The following is a 26,288-nucleotide window of genomic DNA, read 5'->3' as shown; positions in this document are numbered from 1 at the left end:
CAGCATATGGTAATTGTGAGTGTGCACGTGCAGGCAGGCGGCTGGGCGGCGAAGGATCTGCTTGGGCTGAGGAGTTTGGCGCTTGGTTATCCACAGTTTGCTGCGTTTCATGAAGGTAACGCTTTAATGACAGGTCACCGTTCAACCACCTGTAGCTTTGAAGGACTCAAAAGCATCACATTCATGAGGCTTGTGCATCAACTACCTACAAAGCAGTGCTATCTGTATTAGTATTAGTTTTAGTAAACAAGATACAACTAAAGGTGCCGATTTTATTGCTTTGAATCTACCCTGTTCTCAGTCTTTGCATTGGTAGGACTGCCAATGAAAGTCAATTATAGGAGGCATCGATGTGACCACACGTGTGCCTACAGCTGTGTGGCCCTTGGCTTTGGAATGACTGCTTAAGGAGAGAAGGTGACAAAATCTGTGATTTCACTCGAGTCCATTCGAAAGACATTTTTATAATTAGTTTTCATGTGATGTTTTCTCTCTCCATCTCCCTCTTGTCATCTGTCATCTGTCATTTGATAATTCCTTGTGTATCAATTCGTTTTTTACATACTACATGGCTCAGGGGGTTGGGAAGCGTATCTGTAACCGGAAGGTCGCCAGTTTGATCCCTGGGCTCTCTGTCCTGGTTGTTGTGTCCTTGGGCAAGACACTTCACCTACCGCCTACTGGTGTTGGCCAGAGGGGCTGATGGTGCGATATGGCAGCCTCGCCTCTGTCAGTCTGCCCCAGGGCAGCTGGGGCTACAACCGTAGCTTGCCTCCACCAGTGAGTGAATGAATAGTGGTATTGTAAAGTGCTTTGGGTGCCTTGAAAAGCGCTATATAAATCCAATCTATTATTATTATTACTTTTTTTTTTTACCAGTTTATATTTAGCTTTTGTTTTGGGGGGATTTTTTTTCCTGGTATCTTAACTGTTCTTGAATTTTATCCTGTTTTATTTCTGGACGTCTTTTGCATGAAATGTGTGTTTGGTCAATTATTTCTTGGTTATATCACTGCTTCTACGTTTAGAATAAAGAATACAGTTTCTCAAGTTGAGCATTTGTTTATGCTCTAACCTATAACTTTATCTGCAATCTGAGGCAGAGAGTTGTGGGCAGGAATGTGTGTGTGAAGTCTCGTATTGTGGGAAGTGGTAAATAAGCTGCTGTAGCAAACATAGTCTTTTTTTTTTTTTTTTTTTTTTTTTTCCCGCCTGTCCCATTTGGTTCTTTAGCCGTCAGAATTGTTGTCTGAAGACCAACAAGGATACCCAATGGATTTATTTTGCCAAATGGATCATCATGGCATTGCCGTATTGGTCCATTTGATCGACCTTTGTTTTTATTATTTATTTTATTTTCAGTTGTTACAGACGGGACAGACATGAGTGAGGGATAGGAGAGGGAGAAAGAAAGAGGAAGGAAAAGAAAAACAGAAGGGGAGAGGGACAGTGAGAAAGGGGGGAAGAAAAAATATCTCCGGGATCACCTGTTGAGAGAAAAAGAATAGAAAACAAGCAAAAAAAAAAACAAAACAATGCAACATACTATACACAACACCATCGCATTAATCTAGCTAAGTGAAAACAGCAGTAAATACTAAATATTGAATGTTGTTGTGCAGCACGCAGGACAGACAGCGCACAATGTGCTTTGAAGTAGCAGCCAAGAAAGGTGTGCAAACATAGTCTTTATATATGGAAAATTATATATGGAAAATCAGAGTAGCAGGTATGCAAATGATGTAAAAGCCCAGTTCATACAAGTTTAAGACATACTCTCACCCAGCCTGGCCCCCTCATCGATGCAGGCCTGAATGGTAAAGGTCTCCAGAGTCAGTGGAAAAAGTTAGACTGAGCAAGGTTAAGCATGTGCTTATATACCATTATGCAACTATCAGCAACACCAGCCATAGTTAAACTGCTTAAAAGTAAGATCATGTATATATAGGATGGTAGGTCAGCCAAAGAGCTAGCATGATTTAGCATGGCACACATGAAGCCCAGCTAATTATTCTGTCAGTTGCACACATTTAAAAAGAAAGTTAATCATAGTGAACTGTTGAATCTGATTCCACTGACAAAATTTGTATTTGGGGAAAGCCCGAATGCTAAGACAGCTAGCCAGCTGCAGACTCCATTGTCATATTACACATTGGACAGATATGAAAGTGCTACCGACTTGAATCCAGGAGTCTAGAGTCGACTTAACAAGAGAACGATGACAGCTCAAATCTCCGAGTGAATCACGTTTTCTGTGAAAGGAAAAGAGAAATATGGGTGAATGAAATCTTTTGGAAGAAAATGGCTTGAGACCTTGCTTCTGTCAGTTCATTAATGGAGATGTGAAGGGGGGGGGGGGGGGGTGTAAAAACAGTGGGACAGGCCCAGATCGAGGGTGAGCAGGAGGGTGATGCGCTCTGTAATCAGGGGTCTATTAAACTGCTCTCCATACAGCTCATGATGGGGCTGGACCAATGCCCTGTGGAAGATAAACGTTCAGCATATTTAATAGCTGACAGGTGTGTGTATGTGCGTGTTTTTGTGTGTCTCTGGAGTTTGTGTTTGGCATGACACGATTTCTAACCATAGGCGTTTGTCCTTAAATCAGTTTGAAACCTCCTGAACGGTACTGCTGCACCAATTAAGGCATTGCTCTTTTAACAGAGCTGAAGGTCTGGTTGAGTCAGTAAAATCCTCCTGAAATGTGTTATGAAATCAGATTTAATACAATTTCATAACACAATATGAATCATAACTGAATAGCACTACACTGTTTTTCCAGTGGGAACTGCATTAAGTATACTGAGGAAGTAGATTTTAGACTTGCTGTAAAAGTAATGTGTTCAATAATCAATTTTCTGGGTGGGGGGGTGGGGGGGGCATCCTTGGATTTTATTAAGGAGAGCAAAACACTACCATATTGGTTTTGCCATCCGTCTAGATGCTAATACCATCAAAACTGACCACAAGACTACAACCGTAAACCTGCACAGACTGTTTGTTGTAAGGGAGGATGGGAATGATGATGGTTACATGAAAGGAAGTGTGATCAGCAGGTAAGTTTTTATACACTTACAAGGTGACCTCATCAACTTCGGATATTGACAACGAGCCTAACTCCATCTGCCCTGATATTGCTATTATCTGTAGAAGTTTACTCCCTAACTATAAGTAAAAAATGTTTTCCTTCAATACACAACTGGTAAGTGATTATCGTAAGAGAAGAAGGCGAGTTGCTGACCGTGGTGCTGAAGCTGAGACCGTCAGCAGGGAAGTTGCTGTCCTCATTACTGATCATCAGCACACTCTTAGCTACAGTTTGCAAAGAAACCTGCTGATAAATCTATGTGACACTTTTCTTCTGATTGTGCAATGTTGCTGTTTGTCAGTCTGGCATTGGTAAAGGTGATTAGTAGGGTTCCAATTTCCAATTTAGAAGTACATATGGCCATCTGCGCTCACATTGCTTCACAGTATCCCCTGCTAACAAAGCTCCAGACATGTCGTCACATTGGTTTTGGTGTGGACGCCGACTTAGAGTTGTAGCCTGGTCAGGTTGGACCCAGTCTCTCATGCATTAAGCTATTACAGAATTCAGCATCTGTGACAAGCACACAAGAATTGATTTTAGATAAGGAGTTGCTAGATGTATGGTTTATTAATAAACCCTCTGCTCTTCATTTAATCTCACAGAATTCGGGTTAGGAATGAAAGAAATACAAGCAAAAATAGAGATGTTTAGGTAAGGGAGAATATGGATATGGATGGATGTGGAGAAGGATTTCAGAGCTTCAGTGAGACAATGATAAATGGTTTGAGGATATCTAAGCTCTCATTCTCTCTATGGCTTCCCTACAGTGTCTATATTTTTCTTTCAAGCCACCAGCTATTCAGTTTTGATAGACGCTGTCAAGTGTGTGTGCGCGCATGTGTGTGTGTGTGTGTCCAGCCATCTGGTAACCAGGCCATTGTTTACTCTGTCACAGCTCAATATTTGCCCATCCATCTCTTGTCCCTGTGCTGCAAACCACAACTGTGTGTGTGCAGAAAACTGTGTGTGTGCATGTGTGTGTGTGTTCTGGATGTTCATGTGCATCGTGCAAGCTGCGAATACACACATTTCTGACAAAATGCAACCTTTTTTTAGATTGAAATTTAATCTCCTTAAATGATCCAGATTCTAATGAAGAAGAGGGGAACTCAGCCAAACTCTTGACATGAAGTCATAAATTCAAGATAGCATCTGAATGAGACTAAATCATTCAAAAATACCTGCTAGTGTTTCATTTAAGGTCAGTAATCCATATTATCTCGAGTGTGTTTGAATAACACTTTATCCTGTCTCTGTGTCATTTATCTCCATTTACTCAGAAAGTATTCAAATACCTCAGCAAACACACCACACTGTGGCATCTTCCTGTTCTTTAACAGTCAGCCAGACATGCGCAGCTTGGACAATAGTCCACTTGTAATAAGATTAACCACGTCTACAGTGGCAGGTTGTACTTTTAAAATGATTTTTTTTACAGCATTGTGCCCGAGACAGTCCTCCATCCTGTGCACATACCCAGAGAACCAGTCTGGCACGAACATTAATTTGGACTCGAGGAAGAACTGATTCAATTTCGGTGATTTAGATCAAGGTCACTCTGACCTCATGTCAGTTCAATTTGTGGATGTGATATCTCAAGGATACTTTGATAATATTTCAGCACATCTGGCACAAATGTCCGCTTGGAGTAGAAAACGAGCAAAAAAGAATTTGGTTTTTTAAATGTTTTTTAGTTTCTGCAATTCTGCTTGTCTACGTTTTCTTTTAACGCTCACGTTAATTAACAGAAGCCAACTGTGATAACCTGAAAGGTGATTAAACTGTTATAAACACTGGTACCTGTCTTAGTTCTGAGAGCGCAGTTGAGACCAAAGTTATTTTTGGTTAGGGTCCGGGAAGGAATTTACTCACTGTCAGTCCTCACAGCAGCAGAAATGCACACAGATGGGTGTGTGCGCATGTGTGGGTGTGCGCGCACGTGCATGTGTGCGTGCGTGTGCGTGCGTGTGCGCGCGTGTGTGTGTTCAGTACTGAAGCCGTGCCAGGGTGTAATTTTCCATTTGGCTGCTGGACAGAAAGATGCATGTTGGCTAGACAATCTACTTATTGTGGTAAACACACACACATGACAGCATGGAGATCTGTGCTATTATGTAGCTTTCACAAGTTTGTTCTGGCATAAAGCACAACCCCAAACTAAATACACTGCTTTGACATACCCCAATAGCAGTGCACTTAACACAGGAAGGGAAGGATATCTCTGACATAGACGTTATTGCTCCCACGGATCTCTATCTGCCTCTCTACCTCTGGAACACTTACTCTCATCATTCCATCTAAGTTTCCTTTCTCTCCCGTCTCTTTGCAATCTGTTGCTACTCTTCCCCCTGTTCCCTTTTCTCCATCTGCCCTTCTCTGATCTCCTGCTGCTGTCTGAGCATCAAAGGTATTCAAGAGGTTTGCCATCTCACCTTCCTCCCCACAGATCCCTTCATCTTCTTCAAACGGAGGGAAGTGCAAAGGCTAACTGTGGGTTTCAGAGCATCTTTGTATTGCTCTACATCTCACGCTTGCTTCTCTGTCCCGGTCTTTGCTATTAGCAAAGTATCTGACAGAAGTGTTCTGGGTATAGAAAAGGTTGATCCTCAGATTGGACTTGTATGACCTTAGATCTCAGCTCTAAGAGTCTCACTTTTTTTTGTTTGCTGGAGTGACAAGAGTTGTAGCTTCACAACCTTCAGAATTTTAGAGTAAAAAGACACCCGCTTTGGTAAATGCTTTGTAAAATGTTGTTGTGAGGAACAGTAATAGTTATAGTACTTTGTTTTTATTATTTTAAAATACTGCAGAATTTGCTTAAACAAATGGATGACTGCTAAAATGTGCTTAAAGCATGAAGATATTGAACAATGTGTACAGGCTGTACTGCCTCCAAATACTGATATAGGATGGTAACGATGAGCACTTTCACTGTTTCCTTGTGCAGTCAATATTATCTTAGCTATTAAGTAAATCAAATAGATGTCTTTTATGTTCTGGGTCAAACTGACCCCTGTGATTTAATTTAATCCCATCTTTAATTGAATGTTACCCAAATTTACTCTTCCAAACATTACTTAAAAATACACGAATTAGGATATTTTTATTTACTGGGTTAGAACTCTTTCCCTCCGGTCATGCTGACCTCTGCTCTGAAGCTTTTCTATTCTTGGCCTTCCACTATTTTGATTGTGATCTGAAAAACTGTTGGTGAAGGACACAAGCATTCAGTCTGTTGTGTTAAATGCTGCCCGTTAAATGATTGACAAGCATAACACTATAACCACCCATCAAAACAAACAAACTCATTTATTCAGACTTGAAAAAGAGGGTAGGCTTTAAAAGGGAAGTAAAAACAAATCAGGGTGAAAAACTGAAGCAAAAAACATGTTAACATTTAGATGCTGTCCTCTGACCTTCTGACGTGGACACTACAGCTCTTTAAAAGGCTACACAGTCTCCTCACTTCCAGTACTCTCACTGACGGTGTTTCCAGGACTGATGCCAAAAGACTCTTTTGTGTAAAACGGAGACACCAGCAGCCTCTGACAGACTGGCAGGATTTGACACACTGATATAAGATGAATTTGCAGATCCCAACGTTTACAAAGCAGTTTCTGTTTTTAGGATCTCGATCATTCAACCCGAGGATTAATTTAAGCAACACAAACACGTTTTAAATGATCTCCAACAATGAGCCTAAAACACCTAGCTTGAAATGCTCGAAACATTATGTATACCAATGAGACAAGTGTATAGACTCCTACTATCCATCAAATGAAAAGAAATTGCTCCACAGTAATTTTTCACATTATATTACAAATAATTGATTGATTGATCAACTTTGTTTTTCTTTCAAAAAAAAAAACTTTTGCACTATCTGACATCCCCACGCTGGTGTTGTTTCTATATTATTGTTATAATTTTAGTCCAAGATCAACATTACAACCAATGACCTATGATGTCATCTTAGCACTCAGTCAGCATTAGCCAAGAGGTTAGCTAAGACGATTACAAACTATCACAAGCGAACCAACACGAGTAACTTAAGTCTGGTTAACTGGAAGCCTAACTTGATAATATATTTATTGTATTGTACAATACTGTACAATTTGTACAATATAAGAAAAACAATGCTGTACAAATTATTAAAGAAAAAACACTTGAAAGCCTGATAATTTGTTCCAGAAGAGATTTTTATATAAAGAAAGGCATTTTCCCCTTTTCTCCTCACATTACAAAGCTATGATATCACAACAACAGGGCTGGTCAGCTGTAGTGTTGATCCTGGACCAATCCGGCCAACCTTTTTAAAGGAAAACCCTAAATAAATGTCTTAAAAAGCTCTCGGGGCACCTTTACTGACTCTACGGGAGTCAGTAATGCTCTCTGACATGTTCAGTTTAGTTATGATGTAGTTATATGATTTACAGTTTTTTCATACTCATGATATGGTTCAGTGAGCCTCACGTTCAGTAGACTGAGGCATTTTCCATATTGGAAGAGATCATTTCCATCAGGAAAGAAGTGTTAGGATCACCCTCTGATCATTAGGCTAGAAGCCATGCCACCATAAAGGCATAAACGCATAACAGACCCACCAGTTATCCTCACTGTAAGGCTCGGGTTTCAGGCTTCTTCAGTCATCGCCTGTATGCAGATTTACTTTATAAATCTGCAGTTTGTATTCAGATCTCACAGCAGCAGGTTTGGATTTCTGGATTTTTATATGGAGAAACCTGCTATAATATCGTCTGGTTTGAGGTGCTGAATTGTCCATCTCCTCGTGACTCTATACAAGTGTGTAAGAGGATCCTGGCAGCTGCTGTTTACAGTTTAAATACACACCCACATGATGTATGTTTGAGTTTGCTGACTATACTGTATGATCACCTGCTTGTGTGGTGAAGAACAAACAAAATTGTTATTACTGCGAGAGAGAGGGAGAGTTAAATTTCAAATCCTTTCGATTGTTTCCTGTTTAGCCTTCATCTGTGGTGTAGGCTCTACTGCACCTGAGAAACATTGTTTTGTGATTAGTAAAAAAGCAACACAATAGTGTAAGCACTGTTAATATTAGTATATTTACGTATGTATTTGTGGAGGATTATATGGAATTACAGGACATTTTGCACTAACACTAAATCCCCTTGGGTATGACACTGAAAAGGGCCCAAAGGCCTGGACCTTACATGCTACATCAACATCCACAAACCCACACATATACACACAGCCCACACACACCACTCTGACCTTTACCCTAAACCCATTCCTCATCTCTCTGCAAAAGCAAGCCAAGTGAATGGCCTCGCTAAAGGCTTTTTAATAGACTGCTTTGTGTGAGGAAATCTGTGGGTGACGAGGGGGGGGCGGAGGTCCCCAGGGAGACACGGGCAGGGAGAGACGGAAGGACAGTGAGAATAGCTCGCTGAAAAACCATGTGGGCAATTGGTGTTTGCTGGACTATTGATTCTCAAACATATTTAAACACCTTATTTAAATACAAAAAAATCGCAGTTGCATCTGTGACATTTCCTAAAAAGTAATTGGCTTAGCTCGTCCAGAACCTGTGCTGACCGAAATACCCCATTACAACCCACGCAGATATCAATTTTACAGTGCTGATGAAGACCAAATAACTAATTACGCGGAGTCCCACTGAAGATTTGAGTTTTTTCAGGCGTCAGCTAAAGGGTTTGAACCTCACATTTCTCTCCCACCCTATAATCATGGCAGCCAGGAAAGCTTTCCATTTGCTGCTCGGTACATTCGCGGCTGTGTTTGCATCAAACCCTCATTTTGTTTCAATTTGGTTTCCATTCTCAGAGATTATACAACATTCAGGCTTTAGAGGGGTTTGAAATAGCTTGAATTATCTCCTCCTAAATGCACCCACACACGCAGTGAATACCCTTTCTGGAAAAGAGTATGTTGGATCATGTTAAATGAAATAAGAGCAAATCCACATTTGTATTTATACTGTACTCTTATTTATTAATTGTATTTACAGTAGAGTCTTTAAGCGCTGACAAAAAATAAATAAAAAAACTATTCAAATGGAATCCATGCTGTTAATAAGATGTGCAAGGGCATGAAACCGATCCCTTAGTCACAGAGTTTTCAGAATTTTTTAAATCGTGTGAATTAATCTTCCACCAAGTACTTAAGTTTTTAGCACACATGGTACCACAGTGTCTAACGACATTAAGAAACCATCAAATTTTCCATCCAGAAGACAGATTTTTTTTTCAGATTTTGCTTTTACTTTCATTTCTGACCTCTTATTTTCATTAGATTTTTTTGTTTGTTTTAATACATCACCCTTTTCATTACCATCTGCATCGGTGACAGAGGTGAAAACAGCAGTGAATATTTGGCTATAGTCTCAGTTCTTGATGTCCTGAGTTGTCCAATAGAGTTCAATGGAAGTCCCTCAGCTTCTGAAACTAATGATGTACTCTGTGCAATAAAATGTGCTCTAAGGAAGTTCTGTCCAAGTGCAACTTTAACTGTTTTTACTGTGATCTATACATGAGATATAAGAAATACCAGTTGGGACGTCATCTGTAATACTGTCTTGTTCTGGTGAGACAAACTCAAGTATTTCATTAGTGTGTTATCACTATTAGACATGTCTATCTGTGTGTTAAACGCTTCTAGTTTGTGGACGCTGCTTGAAAACTGAACTTGCTAACCGTTGCTGATAGATTAGCTCTGCACTTGTTTATCAAAAGAAGTAATTATACTGTAAGTAAATGTAAGTACTGTGCAAGTAATTATATCTTCATGTATTTTACTGCAGAAATTATTACATTGTAAGTACAGTTAAGTAGTGCATAAGTAATTTTACCAGGAAGTTACACAAGAAAAAGTAAAGTGTACTTACAATGTAGGATGTTTGTTTTTCTACAAAATTACCATGAAATTGCAGAGTACTTAAAGTTACTTATGCGGTACTTAAAAGAAAAAAGAAAAACTTCTTTTTTTTTTTTTTTACTACTTAAACAATAATCTCCTTTACTGAATAATTTTGCACTATATAATTACTATATTACTTACACACTACTTAAATTTACTAGTTTTCTGTTAAAACCTTAAGTAAATATAATTACAGTGTAATTTCATATCAAATACATTTAAATTCTTCTTATAATACAGCTTGCACCTAAGGACATTTTTTTCTATGTAGTTAAAGTGTTACCAAACAAATAACATGATGAGGGCTAATGTTGAGGTTTGAGTGCAATGGGTGATGTCATGGTGGGTAATCCAAGGCTAGTTGTCCAGTCTGTATGGACCTAATGACCATAATGTTATTTTCAGTAATACTGTATGATTGATATTCTGGGAAAAGTCTTAACCCCAAAACGTGACAAAAAATAAACTTTTGCCTTTTGTTACAAGACCCATGTTACATGTTTTACACCAAATCTTTTCCTCTTTCTTTTTTTGTGGGTGGTTCCAAGCTGGATGCCACAGTTTTGGGTCAGAACAAGGTGACATGTTTGCCATAGCTGTGTACTCCGGTCCCCTCTCCACTGCAGCGTATGAATGAAGACATTTATTACAACAGAGACACAGAGGATTAGCAGAGAGCTTAAACCATTCTCATGGTAATGCACAGAGCTGGGAGTGCGCAGATAAACACAAACACTCACCTTATCAAAACACCCAGACCTGAGAGACTACTCCTTAACAGCACCGACGGAGTGGCTGAGAGACCCTGACAGGAAACAGGAAACCGAGAGAACAACCTAAGTTAGCTGAAGCAGATTATTCAGGGGAAAAAAAGTCAAACAATGAAGTTATTCATTTCATATTGCACTTTAACGCAAAAGGCATGACTTCATTGTCTAAGCCGACACGTAAAAAAAACAAAAACAAAAAAACTTTCATACAGGCCTCAGTTTGGTCTCACAGAATCAGACGCTTAAATCTTAAATTTGATGTTGCTGCCTAACGTATTTAAATGGGGCGCGTGAATGTGTCACTGTAATACTGTTTAAGTAATCAATCAGTGCATGAGTCATGAGTATTACTGTATAAAACACGAATATCCAGAAGGTCTGCTATTACTGAATAATGTAATGCAAATCTGTGTGATGTGTGTGAGTTGTGAGCATTGTGTAGCTGCTGCTGAGTCGTCAGGCACAGACTTTTTACCTCTGAAGCTTTTTAAGAGGGCAGCCCAATGTTTGATACATATATTATAGTCATGTAATGAGCTCCAGCACCTCATGTACAGGCAATCCATCATATCTGATGACTAGTATTGACCCATCAGAGCAGGAAAAACTTCTTTTTCTCTGAATGATGGCTAATAATTCAAGTTAGCGAAATGTGATTTTTACAGTAAACTGAATATTTTTGAATATGACACCTTTGGATGAAAATAATCAGACTTGTGAAGATGTTCATGTTGTGAATTACGGATTTAGATTTTCAAAATGAATTAATTCACCAAGAAAACCATATACACCAATGGGGAATGGGTGTTTCTGGTTAAACTAACCTTCAGATCGCTCTACTGTCTAATGACTGACTCCTTCTCGAGTTCTATTGTGGTCTGTGCAAAGAAAGACAATGTGAAAGACAAACGCAGCAGGGAAGAAAGTAATCTGTCACGGCATCCTCCCCGCTCGAGGCGGTCCACCGCGCTCACTTATATCTTCTCAACATTGTAGTGAGACAACAATCTCAGCCACTAAAACCACGAGGCTCCAAATCTTCCATTTTGGCTCCTTTGAGAGAAGACGAGCCAGCAGCTGAGCTCTGTGGATTTTTATATACCGCTTTTGAATAGACTCTACCTCTTTGAATGTTGCATTAAGATTCATCCAGGTTTCACGGAGCCTTAAAATACTGCTAAAGCAAGCATAACATAAATGAGCAAGACTTTCAGAGCGCATGTGGTTTGAACTAATTATTAGTGTGTAGGAATAACACGACCAAAGGATTTAGGACCAAGTCAAACGCAAACCTCAAGCTGTTCGAGAACAGGCCAAGTGTAATCTCTTAAGTCTTTCGCGTTTAATCAAGCCAAAAAAATTTAAGTGTCATCTTCACTGTTTTAACACTGACTGATATGCTTTTTTCTCTCTCTCTCTACTGGTTACACACACTTTCACCAAAAACAATTTAAAAAAAGTGCAGCTGTCAAAAAAGCTAGCACCCAAAAATTCAGTGGCCCTAATCCTCTTTCATACAAACTGCAGTGCTCGTGACATCACACGAGTGATGGCTGCAGTGATGTAGTAGATATAGACAGTATGCTTTCTAATGAAGGTACCAAGATAAGTCTCAGATGTTTCAAAGACTGATGTCACTTAACAAAACAAATAAGTGTTTGGGGGCTAAAGTACGACGCCAATACTTTTAACTTATAAAAGCAGCTTATGTAGGGGAGAGCAGAGCGCCATGAGATGAATCATCATCAATCTGAAAAATCTGAACACATTTTAATGATCACTAAATCACTCTACTAGTATCGATCCAATACCATAGTTGTTATTGAAACTATCGATATTTGGATTGATCTGTTGATCCCTAATAAACTGACTCATTCTGTTTAGTATGAAAGTGTAGTAAGGGTCAAGGTTAAATTCTCTGACAGTGGTGTGATGTCATGGGACAGACTCAGTGTGACCCTTGTAGGCATGTGTAATACCAGTGTTTTACCTTGATGGATGATTTCTGCTAAACTGACTTCACTAAAAAAAAGGTTTTCTTTTTTCTAATCAATGGTTCAGTATCACACAGTATCTAAACCGATATCAGAAACTATCAATGCCAACTACTTGAGCCTCTTGGAAGCTTCATGTGACATTTATTGAAGCAATCCAAAATATTACTTTCATGCAATGAATTGTTACACAGGGATGGTTTGAAATTGTGTGCGTTTTAAAATGTGTTTTTTTTCCTAATCTTTTTGAGCATTTTTGATTGGTCATCTGAAAAACACACAATCACAATCTAAACCCAAAATTTCTCTCTTTTTTTAAATTCGCCCTCTATGGGATGAGCCTTTAACTTTTGCTGTGTGCCACCACCATATGATTTTTTTATTTAGACACATGTTGTTCTTCCTCCCTCCCTCCTCTCCTTGCCTCTGACTGCCAGTCTTCCACGCAGTGACAGAGATGTAGCTTCCAGATCTCTCCCCTGCCACCTCTGATTAAGGCCGCTGTGAGCGAGACACACCTGTACAGCTGATGGGAGACAATGCCGCTGCTTCCTCCTAGAGATTGATTTTCTCCATTAAAACGGGCCCTTTGTCTAAAAACCCTGCACCCTCTTTGTTATGCTAAAGAGAAGATGGAAGATTTCCAATTCAATTTGGGCTGAGCCGAGGGCCGGTCAGCTATATGGGCCTCCATTGTCCTGGCTGAGCCCGCTGGGACAACGCTAGCGTCTCCCAAACGCCAATTAAGCTGGACGGAGAAACGGACGAGGGATAATTGACAGGCAGGAGAAAGGCAGCCTCTTCCTCTCTGTCTCATCATTGAAAAAGAAAATCAAAGACACAGCAAAGGAGAGGAGGAGAGAAGTGAGGGATGAGAGGAAGGGAACAGTAATAACCTGTAATATGTTGCCCGCAGCAAATTACATGAAGTGTTTTGCTCACGTACATGAAATGGGCACCAACAGAGCAGAGACAAACACAATGAGGGCCGTGATTAAGAAGAAAGTGAAAGTTGGAGGATGTTCATGAAAAGTAGCAATGTGGGGGGAGAATGGATGGAAATGTCACGCACTGAGAATAGACAGCTGAGTTAAAGTACCTGTATGCACGCTGTACACTTTTTGTATGATGCACTTTAACCTTTTAGGTTGAATTCTGCTGTTTTAATAAACAAGATTCCCAATCACAAGAAAACTATGTGAAAATTAGTCCTGGTCATTGTTATAATAACTCAAGTATGATATTAATTGTAGTCTAACTCTCACCATCATCATAGCTAGTTACTGTACCTCAAAGATGAGTATACCACATAAACCAATTATTTAAGAAATGTAGAGCACACAGTGAGGACTTATGAGAAATACATTTTCTTTCTGGATTGAGTAGTTTAAGCTAATAATAACACAATGATTTGGGCTGAGAATCTGAGCTTATCAAAGACTGACCCTATCTGCTGAACTAATAGGTAAAAGTTGTTATAAATCTGGACACCCTGTTCATCTAGGACAGGGATGTTAAAATAATTTTGCATTGTGGGCCATACGAACCAGACAAACTCCCCTTTTCTGTCAATGTATAGAAGTCTATACACATTAAATTCCTGAGATATCTTAAGATAAGTAAAAGAAATGCAATTTCAACAGTAGGTCTTATCCTTTTTAGACATGATAAAGAAATGCTGCTGTAGTAAATGTAAGACATCTATCAGCACGACTCTTTGGACTTAAACTGTAACAAATAAATGTGTAAAATTACAGGAAAAGTTTTGCTTGTTTGTTGCCCAAAATGTCCTGTAATTATAAAACAGAGGTTTTGTTAATTGACAGAACATTGTCTTCTTACTGTGGGCCCACTGTAAAAATCTGAGATTTCTATAGTAGATTGTAAAAAAAACCCTGGAACTTTCTGTCATTTTAATGTTCATATACTGGTGATGGGGGAGGTTGTCATGATGATCAAAAGCTTAAAAGCTAAATAAATAAATAAAATCACATTTTGGCCAGATTGGAGTCCTTGTGGGCCTATTTTGGCCCCCAGGCCTTATATCTGACACATATTTGATCTAGGAGTAGACGTATACAGATTCAAAAGTAGTAATTTCTAATTCAAGATCATCACATTATGCTGTGTTTATGATGGTCTTGGCTCCAGACATCTTTATAGCTGTTAAATACATTAAAGCAGCTGTCCCCAACCTTTTTTGCGCCACAGACCGGTTTATGCCCGACAATATTTTCATGGACCGGCCTTTAAGGTGTCGCGGATAAATACAACAAAATAAAACTAGTACCGGTACCGAGAAAAAAGACGATTTATTCATAACACACGTGAAAAGACCCAGGGAAAACCGAGTAAACGATAAAAACGATAACAAATATCGATAAAGACCAATAAAAACCCTGAAAACCATACATTTCACACCTGAGCCTCATCGCGGCCCGGTACCAAACGATACCGGTCCGTGGCCCGGCGGTTGGGGACCGCTGCATTAAAGGGTTTTGTCTTTTTAAATCTCATTTTCTTGATTACCCTTCTTTTCGTTTGGTGACTTGTGTAGATGTCTAATCGATCTCAGAAATCTGGACAAAAAATTTTCGCTGTCAAGACAATCTGCGTCTTGAACTCGTACACTACAATGTAAGTAAGAGTTGCTCTTGAAGTGTGGATTGTGAGAGATCCTTAAGCTGATTGCTGCTTGTTATAATATCACTAGTCCAGCAGACTGTTCAAGACAAGGTTAAAACATATGCAGGGGTTTAAGGAAAGGTAAACTACCAAGGCAGAAGGTTCGACTGAATAGTCTGTTTTGCTAACTGAGTGAAGTGACCCAGAAGCAGGATGCACTGAAGCAACCTGTATGAAAGGAAAGGAGATAATTCCCACATATAAACCCAACAACACGGCACTCAACTCTTCATGAAAACGATCAGAGGTGGCAAAGTGGTACAGATCTTGAAAACGGTCCTAAGTGTGTTTTCCATTTAGATAACCTGCTGATATGTTTTGAATTTTCAGCAACAGGCTGGTAAAGCCAAAGCTAAACTGTTTACTTTACACTGTTGTAAGAAAGTGTTGCAGTTCACGAATGTCAACTCATACAAGCTCTCTAAATCAAGTTATATGAGTATGAGAAAACAAGAAAATCGACTTGTTTCATTTTATTCTTTAATTGTTTTTTTATTCCAGTCTTTGTAATGAAGTCGTCTTTTTTTCTCTTTTTAAATGTTTTAGTTTCTATGACCTTCATGAAACAGCGTTAGGAACATCAAGAAGTTTAGTATTAGTGCAGTTGGACACCACAGATCTTCTTTTCCCAACTCTTTAGAAATTTTCTTTTACACCCTCCTTGACTTCAGAACATCTTCCACAAGGAAAAATGATTAGGAAAAAGAGGTACAGTAGGAGGTCGTTTTTGGACTATTGAACCATATCCAAAGAACTACTGAGACACTACCGTGTGTCTGAAAACATTTTAAAAGCTGACTCAAATTGAGACAGCACTTTGCTGCAGAATGAGTGTAAAAACAACTTGACTTTGAATCATAAGGTTAAGATTTTATGAGCAGTTTTACAGCAGGGGTCCTAGTGACCCAAAAACGGCATCTTATAGGTAAAAGTCTGCCATGCCTGAATCTTACTTTTGACGCTCCTCTTCTGGCAGCCATTGGCTTCCACTCACGTCTCATTATACTTTGAAAATACATTACTGTAGCTGACTGTTGAAACTTATTTCACATTGTGCAATCAATAACATGCATACTGAGCCAGCATTAATTTAATAGATGGCATATTATGTCTATATGGTGAAGCCACATTGCATTCCTTATAGTGAATCTCAAATTAATTTTGAAGGTTTTAACTTGAAGCTCAAATTAATTATTTAGAAAGTTGCACATCTCAGTTTTCCAAAGGAAATGATAAAAAAAAAATGCTTTTAACTAAAGTTGCTGTCATTCAAACAAACATACAGCAGCAAACACACTAGCTGAAAGCATGACTCTCTCTACTAGAGGTGAGCGGATTGATCCAAATATTGACAGTATTGATAACAATGGATCGATGCTGAACTACGAAAAATGTCTGAAACTTTTTGTGTTGGCTGTTGCCTTTCATTTATTTAAGGCCTGTAGCACATTTAAACAGACGCTGATCCAAAGAGCTTTAGAGACGGGCGCAATTACATTCCAGGTCTCAAAAAAAATGATAGGTGTGTTTTGTTGTGTTAGCTAATTATTTTGGAAAGTTGGGTTTATGAGTTTAAAGTATTGGTAATGTTATTTGTGTTGACAGAAATGGCCCTGTATTTACTTGGTGCAGGATTGATACCAAAATTTGCAGCATTGCGCAGCACTACATCCTCTCAAGTATCAGGAAAACACATCTCTATACTATTAAAACACATTAGTGCTTTTCTTATTTTATAAAACTCATTATTTTGTCAGAATGGCTGATATATACACTTCTGCATATCCCCCCTAAAAAAATAAAAATGAAAAACTATGAAAAATAGTCCTTCCTGGTTTTTTTTACGTTTTCCTCTTTCTACATTTTATACTCAGTTTCATTGTGTTAATTGAGAAAAATTATCTCGCTGCAGAAAAGTGTGTTTTGTTATCGTCACCTTCGTGTCTAGAAGTAAGAAAGCAAGTCTCCGTTTCGGGAGAACTGCTTTCATGTGTAAAACGGGAGCTGAGAGGCTTGATTTAAACCGGAAAAAGGTTTGAGCTCTTTTTTTCAAAAGTGATTCCAGTGATACAGACACAAAGGATGAACAGTACCTGCTCCTCTCCGTTTTACCACTGAGAGCTGTGAGAATGCGCACAATAACTGAGACACATTCAAAAGGGAAAAGCTGCCTATTTTAGATCACGTTTTATTTTATTTATTTTTGTATAGGTCTGTTTGAGCTACGGGCTTGTATATAGCATCATTAGTTATGATGTCATTTTGGAGTAAACATGTCTTTGAATTATATAAGTCATAGATTGCATGGCAGGAAACAGGTTTTCAGGAGAAATGACACACAAAACATGAAAAACGTTGAGCAACTATGATCCTGAAAATCTTACTCGCCTGTATTCAGATATATGTATTTATATGTACAGTAAATATCTGAATGGAAACAGCTTGTAGCTACTTGTAAAAACCATCCTTTCTTCACTTTCTTACCCCCAACACAGCCCCCCCCCCCCCCCCACACACACACACACACACACAATTTTTAGCACTCTTTCTCCCGTCCTCTAATTGCAATGTCTCTCGCTCCTTCTCTCTATCCCTCCCTCCCCCTTTCACTCTCTCTCCCTCTCGCTGCTGGCTTGTGACAGACGGCCTAATAGGATTTAATAAGCCCCATTTGCATGTCAGCCTTTTAGATTTTCTGTAAGAAAGAAAGGTGATGGGAGGGATAGGGGTGGAGGGAGGGGGAGGGAGAGAAGGAGGGATAGTTTGGAGGAATAGAAATAAAAGAGCAAAGGAAGGAGCAAAAGAAGGGAGCGTGAGGATAAACCGGTTGGTTTAAGGACTTTTTTCCCCCTTTTTTTAATGAAGTTTATAAAGCTTTAAACAAATTAGTTTAAAACAGCGCTCAATTGGCTTTATCTTTAAACATGTAATATCATGCTTTCACCTTTTTTTCTATTATTATTTCTTTAAATCAGAGTGTGAGCTGAAAACTCGTTCCACTGTTTAACATCAGCGATAATTGTTAATCTCTCTTTTTTTATACAATGGTTAACACACGTGAAACAACAAAGATTTTGCTGTAAATTCAATCTTCAGCCTGATCCTACAGTTTCACGTCCCTTCTGCTAAGTGGCTTTTGTACTTTTGTTTGGATTGTGTTTGTCATTTAGCGCAAATGTGCACAAAGGACAGCAGCAGAAAGTCAAGATTCTCAAAAACGGATCACAGGATGATGAGTCATCCAGGTATTAGTTGACAATCAAATGTCATCATGTTGGAAGAGCTTATTGTTCCCACCCATACTCCAATGCCCAATCATTTGTTTGGTTTGGTTTTTGTTTTGTTTTTTTCAAGTGCTGTGACTTTAAAGAGTGACTGTTGTCACACTGAAGCAAAGGCCGAGGTAGCACCGTGATGTTCGGCCTTATTGAAGAGGAGGCCGGGGCGGATGTTTTGACGTAAATCTAGATAAGATTGCATCTTGTTTCCACCAGCGTCGTGCTTTTTTTCATTCTTCCTCTTCGGTTTTGTGACAGGTGATGATGTGACATCCTCTCCGTGCTTTGGGGCCTAGTTTGAAACATTAAAATGAATCTTGGAGAATATTTGCTGTGCATATTTAACCCTTGTGTGGTGTTCGTATTTTTGTTACTCAGCCAGTGTTCATGGGTCTGGTGGACCCGCTAGAGTTTTGGCTTTCCAATTAACACTATCAAACAATTTTATGTTAAATTACTCAACAGATGTTTACTTCATCCCAATTACGAGCCATGAGAACAGCAAACATGGTTAATTTTTTCCTTTTACCTTTGTTCAATCACATTTATGAATTAATGTGCTTCTCATTTTTTTAAATAAAATATTATAAAAAAAATCAGTTCTAAACAAGTGTAAATATCTTTATACCATATTTTGCAGGTTTTGATGGTATATACTGCCTAAAGGGGCAGCAGCCTCTAAATGGCATGGGTCTCACAGACCCGAACACCATACAAGGGTTAAGATAACGTGCAAACATGCTTCTTTTACAGGACGTAGACAATGCATCACAAGATTTTCACATAACACAGAGCTCAAGGCATGCTTCATGATGTTTGAGATTTATTATGGTGAACTGTGCAGGCACATGGCTTTATAAATCTAGCGAAAGGAGTGGTGCACCTTTTTGCTTTAGTTTGAATTCTGCATCTGAACGTACCCACAGCCACAGATGCCGATCAAGAGCCTAATGAGGGGGAAAATGACTTCTCAAATTTGCTGAATAAGTTTCAAGAAGCAAATACAAACACAGATTTACGGTACAGTTTATGATTTTATGCCGGCCCTGACACAAATATTTACTCAAAGCATAGGCTGTGAGAGACACACACAGACCGTCGTTCTCTAAGGATTATTATTTTTGAAAAAAGAAGAAAAACAAGAGTCCAGCCAAAAACCAGAAGTGTTGCGTACACATCTCCACATGCTCTCTCACACTCGGTAATCCGCATGTTGGTAGCTGTTGTTTATTGCCGTGTAATGGGATCAGGATGAGGCAGCGCTGATATCGGAGCAAACATCTCTCTCTGTCTCTCTCTCCCTCACACACACACGCACACACACAACTGCTGATCAAACATATCCCAGGAAACATTGTGATCCAGGAGAAACGAGAGGGCTAATCCTTTTAGCCCTCTAAGAAGTCTCTCCCTCTCTTGCTCTCTTTCTCTCTCCAAAACCATTCTTTATTTTTCTCTCTCTGTCGTTCTTTCTTCCTCATTTTTGGTCAACAACATTTTTCCTCTCTCTCTCTCTCTCTTTCTGTCTCTCTGCCACTTTTACCAGCAAGAACCCAGTTAAGAGGAGAGAAAGAGAGCGAGCGAGAGTGAGAGAGCACCACTGAGCTAAATATACACACCAGTGTGTGTATCTATGTGTTAAGAGGAGATTGATCTGCTTGGTTTGCTGAGAGATTAGGCCTGATAAATCCTCCTTTTAAACCAAACGAGCCTTCGTCAGCCTCCTTCCACCTACACTCTGCATCCGTCTGTCTGTGCACATTCCTTCATGTCTCCACATTTATCTCCATCAAACGCTGGAAGTTCAGTTCAAGCTGTTTGGAAGTTCTGAAATGTAAATGTGGCCCTGTTACTGGATCTGTTATATGCTAGATCAGCGGTGCCCAATCCCCGGGCCTCGGACCGGTACCGGTCCCTGAGTCGTTTGGAACACAGCAAATTCAAAATGTTAAATGTTTTGGTGTTAGTAGTATTCTTGCAAAAGTAGAGTTAATTTTACTCTAAGTAGAGTCACATTCTTTTAATGTAACTCTGAGGTGTAAAATGATAGTAGTTAAAATCGAGTGTTAAAAATGAGTGTTTCTATGTCAAATCTGGAGGTGTTACAATGGAAACATTAACTCTTGACCTCTTAACTCCGAACTCCTACAGGGGCTATGACACTAATAGAGTAAATTCACAGACTCCGCCCCCAGCACCATAGGCTCCAATCGAAGCTGAAGTGAAGCCGTTTCAGAACATTTTGCTCTACATGTTTGAGTTGTTTGCCATGCTTGGTAAGTCATTTTTTTCAAAGATTGTTTCAATTATTATTATTAGCTTTTACTTCTGTGGCTCTTTGGAGTTGAGCTAACAAAGCTGTGTGAAAGGCATTAGCCATATTGCTCGGTGATAGCATAATATTCTGTTTTAGCTAGCTAAATACTACAGCCTTGAACAAAAGCTTACATGTGAATTTTCAGTCAAATTTTTGGTCATCTTCAATACACCTAAAACAATGTCTAGAATGTGAAATGTTGGTATAATGGTGCTACTTGAAGCCTGAAAACGATCTCCCATAAAAAAAACGAGCAAACAGCAGTAGCAGACGTCCTGACTGGTTCTACGTTAGCATTTAGATCCCTCCAGAGTTTTGTTCACACGGTTTAGGTAAAAATGAAAAAGGTTGAGGTTTTATATGTAGTTCAGTATTAAGTGTTGCCTGTGTCCTTGTCTTTTGGGAAAATACTTTACACAAGTAATGGCTCAAAAATGATTGCTTTTTTTTACTGTGCTGCAATTGATTACAGGATTATTTGTGCCATTAATTAGTGTCAACTAATTTTTATTCAATCTCCACATAGGATATGCTTGTGAAGATGGAATATGGGGGAGAGCAGAAGTGCGTTGAAGTTCCACAAAGTGATGAATGAAGGACATGCATATTGTATTGAAGAAATAAGTGATGAGAATGCTGTTATTTGCATTTACCAGCTCACCTATGTCAGACCTTTAAATAAACAAAATTCTAATGAAAGTGAGAACATGTACACTGTTACATCTTTAGAAAATGTTTTGAAATTGTGGTGCACAGTTCAGAATAAATGTTTTTCAAAAACCATTGCATCTTTTTAATAAATGTTTATTTCCAAAAGAAATTTCTAGAAGTTCAGAACAGTAAAATTTCCACTTTTTAGAATTAATTAGAAGATAACTCTTACGTAGTTAAACTAAAATACTCTTTGAGAGTTAATATATAAACTCTTAACACCAAGTGTTAAATTATCAACTCCAGACAGATTTGGTGTTTAACACTAAATCAGAGTTAACATACCAACTCTCCAAAAAGAGTTAAATTAACACTCTCTGGTGTGGACCCATATAGACACTTTAATAGTGTTGAAATCAAATCTGACAGTGTTAATTTGGACATGCTGGATTTGCTGTGTACCGGGCCGCGAGAGTTGAGGCTCAGGTGTGAAATGTATGGTTTTCAGGGTTTTTATCGGTTTTCAGCGTTATTTTGTTATTGTTTTTATCATTAACTTGGTTTTCCTTGGTCTTTTTTTGTGTGTTATGAATAAATTTTCTTTTTTTCGGTACCGGTACTAGTTTTATTTTGTTGTATTTATCCGCAACACTTTAAAGGCCGGTCCGTGAAAATATTGTCGGGCATATTGTCAGTGGCGCAAAAAAGGTTGGGGACCGCTGTGCTACATGATGTAATTAAGCCTTTTTGTTTGCTCCAACAGTTTTACACTGGATGATTTGTACACTGTAAAATAATGGGAAATCTTGAGTTTCATTTCATGTCTACTGTGTTAATGGCTCCATTAAAGGTTTGTTCTCAATCTTTACATGATAAAATATGAAAAATGAATGAAGCATGTTAGGTTGAGTAATCTGGGGAATCATAATGTTAGAATACTAAAGATGTACAGATCTGGATCCAAAAGTAATAGGATGATGACAGAGTTTGGGTAAATTTGCCTCTGCACACCACCGCAGCTGATATGAAATGAAACACTTATTCAAGTGCAGACCTTCAGCTTCAGTTCAAGGGGATTTACACAAACATTGTACTAACTGTTTATGACCAGTTACAGAGCATCATCATCAGGGTAAAAAATTAAACACACCAATCAGAGAAATAGTAGAAACTTCTCAAAAACACTATTGAGGAAGTAGTGTAAGGCAGTTGCCTTCAGAACTGCCTTAATTCCTTATGGGAGAGATTCAACAAGGTGCTGGAAACATTCCTCAGAAATGTTGGTCCATATTGACATGATAGCATGATACAGTTGCTTCAGATTTTTGGCTAAACATCCAATCTCAACATCCCAAAAGGGCTCTACTTGATTAAGGTTTTGTGACTGTAGAGGCCATCTGAGTGCAGTGACCTCATTGTCATATTCAAGAAGCCAGTGTGAGATGATTTGAGCTTTGGGGTACACCGTCATCATAAAGGGATGGACAAGGTTGTCAACAATACTCAGGTAGGCTGTGGCATTTTAAACAGTGTTTAACTGGTACTAATGGGCCTCAAGTGTGCCAAGAAAGCATCCTGTATATGATTACACCACCACCTCCCTGAGTGGTTGACAAAAGGCAGGATGGATCCATGCGTTCATGTTGTCTGCTTCGTATTCTGACCCTACCAAATCTCAGAAAACTGCAGAAATCAAGACTCATCAGACCAGGAAACGTTTCTCCAGTCTTCCATTGTCCAACCAGTTTCTACCAGGTCCTTGTAGCCTTAGTTTCCTGTAGCACATCTACTTTAAGGTCCGATGTGACGTGCTCTTCTTCATATGGTGTTTATTGAGTTATTGTTGTCTTCCTATCAGCTCAAAGCCATTTGACCATTCTCCTCTGACCTCAAGAACGGCCATTTTTTGTAAACCCTAATGATGGTTGTGCGGGAAACTCATAGATCAGCAGTTTCTTAGCTACTTACCTTTTTTCTCATTATATAAAATAATTATTTAATATAATAAAATAAAACAACAATATGGTACATTTTCTGCAAATTCATTCAATTAATAGTTTATATAGTGAGTTTTATAGAGTTTTTTTTAACATAATAAGTTATTTACTCAAAGATGAATGGTACTCTGTGGTTATTTTCTTCATTTTGTTTGGACCTTCTAGATAAATCTCTAAGAATGTAAAAATTTGACATATGAAAGTATGAAATGCAGCATTTTCAAAACAAATAAATATATAGTTTTAACTGATGAACTCGGGGGCAATACATTGGACCAATTTCTACCAATTTTTGATTCTTTGGTACAAACAGACTTTGTCCATCCAAATTCTGCATACCACACAACACTGAGGCTCATTGTTAGATGAGGTAATATTGAAGACTGTTTGGGTATAACAACTGTTGTGTGGAGCTTGCCGTGAATAGAATATAACAACCAGACTGGTCATGTCATCATCTACATAATAACATTTCAAATAGATTTATTTCCTTTCTTTCCACCTGCAGTGTAAGTGCTTTGATATAATATTGAATTTCTATATCAAAATACTATTTTCTTTTAGCTTGTGTTCAGTGTAATGTCAGTGCAGTCACGTTTCAGAGCTGTGTTTGTCCGGTCGGACGCGATATTGTTTTATTGCTGTTTGTCTTTTTTATTCATCCTGTTAAACTCAAATAATCTTCACTCTAATTGCCGTGTAGCTATTTGACAGCGTACACACATTAAAAAAAAAGACAGTATGATTAGTGCATATCACATTCATAGGTTCATGTTAATGCTCACTTCTGCGAGCAGGACATGCTTGTGAAATGTGTGCGTATGTGCGCATGTTTGTGTGTCTTCAAACAGAGCTGTGAGTGCTTAATGAATTTACTTTGCTCTGATTGAAAATTAATTAAAACAGCCTCAAACAGACAGCCGCCCACAGAGAACCACTGGCAACACACTGACAGACAGATTACCGCTCTGAGGAGGGAGGGAGGGAAGCAGGAGGGAAAAGAGTTTGCAAATATCTGATGCACTTCCTACGACCCTACATGTCATGGATTATAGCAACCTTAGCCCAGCCGTCGGTGTAATTTTTGTATCTGTTTTATCAGTCGTACCGGTAGAACAACAGCAGTCTCAATCACAGACTAGTAGTCTTCTCCCTGGTGAGTTTGTGACAGCTGGTGACATCCAAAGCAATATTTGGCTTCTGATTCCTCTGAACAATGCAGGGAGCAGATTTACATAAATTAAGTTCTGGAATATGTAACCGACAGTTCTAGCCAAATGTGTTGCTATACTGCTTTTGTCCCAGTGGGTTAAACTCTGGATATTCTGGAAGTAGATGGGGCAATGACATTTCAGGATCCTTTATCTCTTTTCTTTCCTTTGTATGGACCATGTTCATCAACAGTAGTTTCATCGGTGTTTGAGCCCATCAAGTAATTTTGTCCTCACTACTGAATCAGGTCTATTTTAATGCAGCGCTGCCCAAGGGCTGAGAAAAGATTACTGGCGTTCAAGTGTCCCCTTCATGTGCCCCTTCAGGGGCACGCTGACTTTATACACAGCCTCTATGATGTCATCCAGTCATCTGGACACTCCACTCTGCTCATTAGTGACTTGCCAATCACAAGGTAGCCCGCCCTAAATCAAACCTGGCTTTATCTCCAACTTGCAAGAAAGAAGCAAAGAAAGTTGTAGTTAAAGGTGAAGAAAAGAGTGCAGGCAGGGTGGAGATGAATGTCAGGGGTGATGAAGAAGAGTGAACGAGAAGGTTTTCATGATCACAGGGACAGCTCAGGTTGAGCAGTTTGGAGACTAAGTCAGAGAAGCAAGAGAGGCTGAGATGGCTTGTGAGGGACATGTGCAGAGGAGGGATAGTGGATATACTAGACAAAAGATGTTGCAGATGGAGCTGCCAGGCAGGAGAAAAAGAACAAATATTTGTGGATGTAGTGAAGGAGGACATGTCTGAAGAGGATGCTAGAAATAGGGTGGCGATACAGAAGATGATCCGCTGTGATGACCCCTAAAGGGAGCAGCTAAAAGAAAAGGATGTTGTAATGAAAAATGCTAGTAGCTAGTCAATGAGACCGTAAAGTTATTGGGAACGTGAGGTTCTATACAATCTGATTGTTTTTTAATCATATGGGTTTTGTGCTCACCACCACCCAACCCCTCCGGCGGGGCATTAGAAAGAATCCAGGTTTAAGCCACTTTCATTTCGGCTTCACTTTTCAGACTTGAACGCTACATCCATCTTTTATATACACTTTATAAACACTCACCATATTGCTTCTGAAATCAGAAACGTTTTATACTTCATTGCCTTTAATGAGGTATATGATGCAAAGTGTTTTATTTGTTTGGGTTTTTCTTACTGTTCTTCTCATCCTTTTTTGCCAATTTTGCTGCCACTAGTGTGAAGGGTCGAGGGGTTTTCCTCATCTGTACAGTATATTCACAGTTATGTTTCTCCCAATGGAAAAAAACAAGTGTTTTTTCTGCCGTGGGCCTTCTGTGCGTACATATACAATGCGAAGGAGCCTTGAAAGGCTTCATTGTGTTTTGGAGTGAATTGAAGTTCTGCTTCT

The 26,288-nt window shown here is 39.0% G+C and overlaps 1 long non-coding RNA gene across 1 annotated transcript; it reads left to right on the top strand.

Annotated features, from left to right (window-relative positions):
* Window positions 1-10,147: 10,147 nt before the first annotated feature.
* On the top strand, window positions 10,148-21,679 carry LOC146492145 (uncharacterized). The gene is made up of 2 exons (XR_014872509.1): window positions 10,148-21,012; window positions 21,580-21,679. It is a non-coding gene; the product is annotated as an uncharacterized LOC146492145 (long non-coding RNA).
* Window positions 21,680-26,288: the final 4,609 nt, after the last annotated feature.

The sequence above is a fragment of the Neolamprologus multifasciatus genome, chromosome 23, assembly GCF_963576455.1.
Source record: "Neolamprologus multifasciatus chromosome 23, fNeoMul1.2, whole genome shotgun sequence".
Classification (NCBI taxonomy): Eukaryota; Metazoa; Chordata; class Actinopteri; order Cichliformes; family Cichlidae; genus Neolamprologus; species Neolamprologus multifasciatus.
Note: the sequence above shows the minus strand (reverse complement) of the source record. Positions and strands in the feature narration are given on the sequence as shown.